This window comes from Triticum dicoccoides, chromosome 6B (genome assembly GCF_002162155.2).
Source record: "Triticum dicoccoides isolate Atlit2015 ecotype Zavitan chromosome 6B, WEW_v2.0, whole genome shotgun sequence".
NCBI lineage: Eukaryota > Viridiplantae > Streptophyta > Magnoliopsida > Poales > Poaceae > Triticum > Triticum dicoccoides.
The window spans coordinates 517,362,159-517,371,884 of NC_041391.1; positions in this window are offsets into that span (position 1 = coordinate 517,362,159).

Sequence of the window (9,726 nt, forward strand, 5' to 3'; positions counted from 1 at the left end):
TGCAATGGGGTCCAAGTTTCCATATCCGAGGAATCCGGCTATTCGAATAGATGATGTTAACCCTGCAGGGGTGTACTTCTTCACACACGCTCTCGCCACTTATCGCCCTGTACACGTCATGTACCTCGGCAACCTTCAAGCGGAAGCCGGGCGAGGGAGTCGGCCACGACCTGACTAACCGAACAAGTCTCTAGTCCAGGTTTATCGCCTATTCGGGTTCCATCCGCAAGGAGATCCGGCCGGGGTGTCGCTTACGGCCCCAAACGATGTGTGCAGGGTTCCCAAGCCCACCAACCGGGTGCCACTTGGTACACCGGGCCACTGTGCCTAGTCTGTCCCAAGCCCACCTGTACCGGGTGCCACTTGGTAGACTACTAACACTACCTACAAACACCAGAAACTAGTTGCAACTCCTGGACAGAGATCATGTTGATTAATAAGTCGAGAGGGGCCGAGTTACCGGAACCCAATGTGTGGTAGTAACTGGTCATGGATCACAAACACAGAACTCAGTTCCTGAGGACGGCTGCAATGAGACAACCCACCATGTACTCCTACATGGCCTCTCACCGCTACCTTTACCAAATCGTGTTCACACACTTAGTTCACCCATAGTAGGACATGTTCACACGCCTCTGATTCATCCCCGACGAATCAGACCTGACTCAACTCTAGGCAGTAGCAGGCATGACAAACAAGCATGAATGAGTAGGCACATCAGGGCTCAAACAACTCCTACTCATGCTAGTGGGTTTCATCTATTTACTGTGGCAATGACAGGTCATGCAAAGGATAAAGGGTTCAGCTACCGCAGCAAGTATCAAATATGTCGTTGTTGTCCTAATGCAGTAAAAGAGAGCAGGAGCGAGAGAGTGGGATTTTATCGGAATGAACAAGGGGGTTTTGCTTGCCTGGCACTTCTGAAGATAGCATTGAGTCTTCATCAGTGTCAACGATCACATCATCGGTATCACGTCTATCGAGAGGGGACAAATACCGGCAACACAAAAGGGAACACAATCAATGCAATGCACAATATGATGCATGATCATGACATGGCAAAATGAATGTGTTTTGAGCTAATGCAACTAGCAACAGATTAAATGAAGTTGGTTTGAATACAAGATTCAAATTCAAACTCCATATGTGATTATTCAAATGCCATTTAATTGATTTGTGCTAAACAGCAGCTATAAGTTGTTCTAACATGCATGAAAATGGTACAGATGGATTCCTTGAATTTTTCTGATAATTTTTCATATATAATTTATTTAATTTGGAGTTACGGTTAATTTTCTATGATTTATTGAAGTTTTAGGCATTTTCTGGAATTTTCTGAATATTAAAAAATCCAGAAATGATTTAACTGCGTCAGCCTGACGCCAGCATGACGTCAGCGAGTCAACGACCGGTCCAGGTCAAATCTGACAATGCGGGGTCCACACGTCAGCGACACAGGGGCTAATCCCGCGTTGACTCGGCTTTGACCCGCTACGGGGCCCGCTGTCAGTGTCTGTTAGGGTGCTAGTTAGGGGGGGATTAGCTACTAATGGCAACGCCATGTCAGATACGCCGGCGATGAGTCGCCGGTGACCACAGTACACGGCGGCGAGCTTCGGAGATCGCCGTTCGGGGACGATTTGGTGCGCGACTAGGCTCTACGGAGAGCTTGGAGTGCTCCGCGTCCAGCGGTGCGGGTGGTTGAGCGTGCGGTGGCCGGGAACGACGCCGGCGAGCGTTTGGGCGGCGGCCGGCGTTCGGATGAGTTGCGGGTTTGGGGTTGCAGCGCGCAAACGAACCAACTAACGCGCTAGCCATGCTCTGTGTGCAGCCTCGAGTTCGTTGGACGCTGGTGCGTGACCAGATGGTCACCGGAGTGACGCCGGCGTCGAGCTCGTGCGGCGGTGGGTTTCGGCCTTGATGGAATCAGCGGCCAGAGCGAGCAAAGGAGAACGGGGGTAGGGGGAATCGGGTCAAGGGCTCACCGCGGAGCTGCAGGGAGGGTTAGTGGGCTCGGGGGCGCGCCGGAGTGGCCGAATCGACGGAGAAGATCCTCGGCGGCCGGCGAGGGGGAAAACGTCGGGGGCGGCGTTCCGGGGCTCTTCTGGTCGCGTGAGACGACGAGGAGGACGAGGGAGGACCGGCGGAGCTCGAGGGCGTGTCGGAGAGGCTTCGGGACGGCTGCGGCCGTGCGAGCGCTGGTCGGCGGCGACGGGCTCCGTTCGGTCGCGGGAGGGAGAGGGGGCAGAGGGGGATAGGGACGGAGGGAAGGAGCGAGGAGAGTGAGAGAGGGAGCCAGGGGCTGCGTGGCGTCGCGGGAGGCGACCAGGGGAGGAGGAGGCAGCCAGGCAGGGAGGAGGTGGCCGGGGCGCGTGGCCGCGCGCGCCGGGCGCGTGCCCGTCCTCCTGGCAGGGAGGAAGACGACAGGGGTAGCGGTGGCGGGCTGGGCCGGCCAGCTACAGTGCTGGGCCGGTTTGGCTACCAGGTGAGCGCCAGGTAGGCTTCTGCTCCCTTTTTTTTATTTCTGTTTTCTATTTTCTGTAGTTTGTTTTGATTTAGTTTAGCAACTAAATCATTTAAATAAATTCTGTAGAATTTTATGTGGCTTGCTAAAATATATATAAAGCCACTCACAAACTTCCAGAATTATTGGAGTCATATTTAATATATATTAAATATAAATCCAAAGCAAATAGTTATTGGATTAATTCAAATGGCCAAAATAATTATCTCTGTGACTCCAAAAATATTGGTTTGAATTTTACCTCTTACCAATATTTCCATGGAATATCAGGAACATTTTCTTGGACACATTTGAGAAGATTTAATTGTTGGTTATTTTTAGAGGTTTCCTGAGGCTTTTGAAAATTCCTCAATTCAAATTTCATTTGAATTTAAACATGATGCACACATGGAAGCAAGCGTAGGACAGGCCAGAACTAGGGATGTGACACTCTCGTACCCTAAAAACATCCAGGAGCACCACGAAACCCTATTTCCACCGCCGCAACCTTCTGTACCCGTGAGATCCCATCTTGGAGCCTTTTCCGGTGTTCCACCGGAGGGGGAATCGATCATGGAGGGCCTCTACATCATCGCCAAGGTCTCTCCTATGAGTTGTGAGTAGTTTACCACAAACCTTCGGGTCCATAGTTATTAGCTAGATGGCTTCTTCTCTCTCTTTGAATCTCAATACAAAGTTCTCCTCGATCTTCTTGGAGATCTATTCGATGTAACTCTTTTTGCGGTGTGTTTGTCGAGATCCGATGAATTGTGGGTTTATGATCAAGTTTAACTATGAGAAATATTTGAATCTCCTCTAAATTCTTTTATGTATGATTGGTTATCTTTGCAAGTCTCTTCGAATTATCAGTTTGGCTTGGCCTACTAGATTGATCTTTCTTGCAATGGGAGAAGTGCTTAGCTTTGGGTTCAATCTTGTGGTGTCCTTTCCCAATGACAGCAGGGGCAGCAAGACACGTATTGTATTGTTGCCATCGAGGATAAAAATATGGGGTTTATATCATATTGCTTGAGTTTATCCCTCAACATCATGTCATCTTGCCCAATGCGTTACTCTGTTCTTATGAACTTAATAATCTAGATGCATGCTGGATAGCGGTCGATGTGTGGAGTAATAGTAGTAGATGCAGAATCGTTTCGGTCTACTTGTTGCAGGCGTGATGCCTATATACATGAGCATGCCTAGATAATCTCATAACTATGCACTTTTCTATCAATCGCTCGACAGTAATTTGTTCACCCACCGTAATACTTATGCTATCTTGAGAGAAGCCACTAGTAAAACCTATGGCCCCTGGGGTCTATCTTCCATCATATAAGTTTCCAATCTACTTTATTTTTCAATCTTTACTTTCCAATCTATATCATAAAAATACCAAAAAAAATTATCTTATATTATTATCTCTATCAGATCTCACTTTCGCAAGTGGTCGTGAAGGGATTGACAACCCCTTTATCGCGTTGGTTGCAAGGTTCCTATTTGTTTGTGTAGGTACAAGGGACTTGCGTGGAGCCTCCTACTAGCTTGATACCTTGGTTCTCAAAAACTGAGGGAAATACTTAAGCTACTTTGTTGCATCACCCTTTCCTCTTCAAGGGAAAACCAACGCAGTGCTCAAGAGGTAGCACGTGGCTCCATCGACGGCCTGGTACGGCCCAGTTTCAACATCAACAACTCAAGACCCTCGCGAGGCAGACGATGTCAAGACCTCCAAAGGGATCAACCTCCTCAGGCTGGCTCCCGAGGAGCGGAGATCTCTATGCAAGGCGCACCTCATGAGGCTCAGCTGACGTGAGCCGTGACGATCAAGGCCAAGCGGGTGCCAGGCGGGCGCCAGCGGGCGCAGAGTACCATTTTCCTCTTTGGTGCAAAGGAGGCAAGCAGTGGGCGCGGAATCAGCCAAAGGTTTCCATTCTGGTGCAACAAGACCAAGACCACTAGGACGGCAGGACGGAGGTCATCGCCGAGCCCACCGCACCATCACGACCAGAGACTTTTGCAGACGAAGACCACTTTAGTCAGGATAGGATGTACTTCTTGTCCCCCTTCAAATTTGGACATTATGGGATCCCTTCCCGCCAACATTTGGGAAGAGGACCAAGGCCGCTATAAATAGGACTTAGCCACCACCATAGAAAGGGGAGAGCCAAACGGAGCGAAGCCATTCCTCCTTGACCAGCTCTCTTGAGCTCAAGAACACCTCACCTCCTGAGGTTGTTCATCCACTGTACTAGTTCATCCTCAGTCCCTCGAGGAAATCCACCACAAAGCTGGAGTATGGTATTACACCGCAAGGTGGCCCGAACCAGGATAAACTATTGTGTCTCTCTGCCCCTTTGAGCTCGACGCGCTAGGCTATGAGGATCGTGAGTAGGCAGGATGGGTAGGTTGAGATCTCTGCACGCACCCCAGAGTTCGAACCTCTTAAGGGTTTGCGGAACCCGAAATCCGGCAGTCTACAAAGAACTACTCGCGCATCATCGGAGAGGCACCAATGGAAGTGGTGAACCCCTCCGTGATGGTGTCTAGATTGGATCTGGTGGTTTTGGACTCTGCGGCGACTGGAATTGATTTTCGTCGACTCCCCTACGGTTTCTGGAATATTGGGGAATTTATAGAGCAATGAGGCGGTTCAGGGGGAACCCGAGGTGGGCACAACCCACCAGGGCATGCCTGGGCCTCCAGGCGTGCCCTGGTTGGTTGTGCTCCCCTCGGAGCCCCCCCAGGTGCTTTTCTGGCCCACTGGATGTCTTCTGGCCCAAAATAATCCTCAAGAATTTTCGCTGCGTTTGGACTCCATTTGGTATTGATTTCCCGCGATGTAAAAAACATGCAGAAAACAACAACTGGCACTGGGCACTATGTCAATAGGTTAGTACCAAAAATGATATAAACTGACTATAAAATGATTGTAAAATATCCAAGAATGATAATATAACAGCATGGAACAATCAAAAATTATTGATACGTTGGAGACATATCAGCAGCCCCTAGGGCGCCCCAAGAGGTGTGGCGGCAGCCCTAGGGCGCCTCCCTTTGGTGCGCCCCTACCAAATAATGGAACAAGGGGGAAGGAAAGGGGGGAGGAGCCCCTTTCTTTCCTTCCTCCCTTCTCCAGGATATGGGCAAGAGGAGGTGGCGCCCCCCTTTCCATGTATTAGGTGCAGCAGCCTCAAGGGGGGCGCACCAGCCCATGTAGGCTGGTGTGTTCCCCTCTACATGGCCCAACAAGGCCCAATACACTCCCTGTGCCTCCGGAACCCCTTCTGGTATTCCGATAACTTTCCGGTGCGTTCCGAAACCATTCCGGAGACCAAATAGCATTATTCTCCTAATGATGTGATCCCGTTATCAAATGACAACATATGTCCATGGTTAGGAAACCTTAACCATCTTTGATCAACGAGCTAGTCTAGTAGAGGCATAGTAGGGACACGATATTTGTTTATGTATTCACACATGTATTTAAGTTTCCGATCAAATTCTAGCATGAATAATAAACCTTTATCATGAATAAGGAAATATAAAATAACAACTTTATTATTGCCTCTAGGGCATATTTCCTTCAATATACATGTACACAAATAACCTACTATTAAACCGCCATCCAAATCGGTTGTACGTATCATGTGCTATCATCTCTCATTGGTTGCACCTATATACCATAAGCGCCCATACTTCTGTGTGATGTAGTAACGACCATGTATGAATCCATCCTGTAACATGGAAACTAGCATGCAAAAAAAGGTGTAGCTTTAGTTTCTTAAAATACAATCATTTCGATAGTTTCTCATACTACCTACAATGAGACACAAAGTCCATGCCCTAGTTCTAAGCCTCAACCCTACCCAACCAATTGCACACCACAATACTATTAGCGGGAGACAAGTAAAATGCCACATGAATTGTATGCTACAATAAAATAGCCAACAGACATGCAATAAACAAATTGTGCACTGTTTTCTCTTGATGACATAAACAACATTGTTTACTACCTTACGATCTATGTTTTGTCGGATTATACTTAGTGAGAACAACCCCCCTGCACAAACCACATGAATATTTAAAATCTGTAATGGTACTTTGGCTTTCCAGACGTGCTTTGAACATAAAACTGACCCATAACTAAATTAATCTATATACATAGATTTAATAGAAAATACTCTAGAAGATGTCAACCTCCAAGGGAACGTGTCTGGCTCATTAGTTAAGGTGACCCCATCAACCTACGTACTAAATGAAGCCAAGCAGTCTATTTATCGCCACTCAGAGCTCTTCTGAATGGGATATTCAAGAGAGTTGACCCAATACTATGCTCACAAAACTCTCCTTGCGTTGCATAATATTGTACAGGGGCCGATAGTATAAGGCTAAAGGCACATCCCCAAGCTAGGTGTCCTCCCAAGAGCACGTGGTTCGATCATCCCCAATTTTAAAACTTTCTCTATTAAAGAACATCCTCATCACACCCTTCCAAAAGAGCCAGTCGGTTGGTTGCATCGTAACTTGAGACAAAGTTTTAGACTGCTATTTGTTATGCAATAACTGAATCTACACTCCATCCCCCCATAGCAAGCCTCTAAATCCTTTTAGTTAGCAACCATATGTTCTTAATCTCAAGATCCTCAATGCAGCCCTCCTTGGTCTTTAGGTTGGCAAGATATCCCACCTCGCAAGGTAGTACTTGGCCTTATGTTTATTACTCTTCCACAAAAATCTAGAGTGATAGAAATAAAGTCTTTTCTGCACCTCTATAGGCACTTCGAAGATGAGAGCATAAACACAGGTAAACTCATAAGTACCAAATTCACAAGGATCAGTCGTCCACCATAAGACATCAGTTTACCTTTCTAGTAACTCAATTTTTTTCTAATCTTTCCTCAATACACTTTCACTCTTTATAACCTAGTTTATGATGGTGAATCGGTATTCCGAGATAAGTAAATGGGAGATTACCAATGTCTCAACTAAACACCTGTTTGTAACAGATCCCGTGTTCTTTGGCACGCCCAAAGCAGAACAGTTCGCCCTTATGAAAAACAATTTGAAGGCTTGACTTTTGTTTGAAAAGACACAAGATCAATTTCATATTCACCGCCTTGTCCATATCATGATCAATAAAGATTATCGTGTCATCCGCATATTGTAGGATGAAGACCCCCATCCACTAGATGTGGGATCAACCCACCTATCTGACCATCCACCTTAGCCCTACTAATTGGACTTCCAGCCTGTCAACGACTATATTGAAAAGTGTTGGAGACAAAGGATCAATTTGTCATAAACCTTTGAGTGTTAAAATAATGACCAACATCATCATTCACGTTGATCCTCACACTTCCTCCGTAAACAAAAGCGCCTCCAAGCAGGATCAAAGCCCTTCATACGTAATGGATGTTGCAAGAAAGGCCACTCAACTTTGTCGTAAGCCCTCTTGAAATTCACTTTAAAGAAAACTCCGCCGAGTTCCTTCAAATGAATCCCATGCATAGTTAGAAAGACCACTCCGTCCTCTAGGATGTTTTGACTTGGCATGAAGGCAATTTGTGCAGGGCGGATGACCGTAAAAGCTATCTCTGTTAATTGGTTTATACCCACTTTGGTAAAATTCTCGAAACTAATATTAAACAAGCAAATAGTCCTAAATTTCTCAATTCTCATCACCTCTTCCTTCTTAGGAAGCAAAGTAGTGGTTCTGAAACTTAGCTTAAATAACTGAAGCTCTCTATTAAACAATCCCTAAAACATTGGTAATAAGTTCCCTTAATCATCCCCAATGCCTCCGGTAAAATTTTGCCGGGAATCCATCCATCAGGAATCTATTAGGGCCACGCATCTTATTATTATTCATCTGTAATATTGCCGCATAAATCTCCTTCTCCACAAATGGAGAAAACTCCGGAATATCCCCTACTATGTCTTCATCCAAAGACACGTAGACACTAAGCCTTCTCGAAATCCACTTTAAAGACAACTCCGTTGAGTTTCTTTGAAGAGAAATACACTTAAAAGACAACTCCGTCGAGTTTCTTCGAATGAATTTCATGCATAGTTTCATGTAGAACGACCACCCCGCCTAGGATATGTCGGGCCGGTCATGAAGGCAATTTGTGCAGGACAGATGACTGTATGAGCAATCTCTGTTAGTCGATTTGTACCCACTTTGGTAAAAATTTGGAACTAACATTAAACAAGCAAATAGTACTAAATTGCTCAATTATCACCGCCTCTTCCTTCTTCTGAAGTAAAGTAATGGTTTCAAAGTTTAGATTAAATAACCGAAGCTCTCCGTTAAACATATCCAGAAACATGGTAATAAGTCGCCCTTAATCGTCCCCCAATATTTTGGATAAAATTCTGCCGGGAATCGATCAAGGCCAGGCGCCTTATTGTTTTTCATTTGCAATATCGCTGCATTAACCTTCTTCTATGTAAAGGGAGAGAGCTGCAGAATATCCTCCACCATGTCTTCATCCAAAGACATGAAAATAGACAACATCGATCCGAAAAGCTTCTTATAATAATGGACCCTCTTAGCTGGCGAACGGTCGCAGGGGGTGGCATTTGCGAATGATTTTGGTGGCATTTTTAGTTTGAGGGGATGGCAGTTTCTTCAGAGTGACATGTCAGTTTCGGTCAGAGAAGGCAATTTTTGTTTCTAAACTGCCATCGTTTGATCTAGTCTTAGAACTAAAACTGCCATAAAAAAGTTTTTCTTGACATCCTTTTGCCAGCAATTGGTCGCCTAGTTAACTTTTTGGGCGCTGATAGGCGCCGGCACGCCGGCCCAAATTTGGGCCGGTCAGCACGTACCCGTTCGATAGCAATTCTCTGTACCGTCAGATCTGGTCCCCTTTCTCCTTTCTTTTCTGATACATCATGTGGAAACAAAACAAAAAAGAGAATCTCTAGCAGATCTTGCCTCACTCACGCAGCCCACCTTGGCTGCCCGTGCCGTTGACTTTGAAGCCCCGCTGGCTTGCCGTCCTCGCAGCACCAGTCCTCACCGGATCCAAGCTTTTCCCCAGTCTCTCTGGTTGGTGCTTTTTTTCGCGGTTGAAGCTTTCCCCATGCCGATTGTAGCAAAAATAAAATCAGCAACAAAAGCAAAACAAAAACCCCAGTAATCTGTTGGAGCAAAACAATCAGCCTGATGTAGCAAAAATAACACCGGTTCCAGCAAAAAAACCAAAAACTGTTCT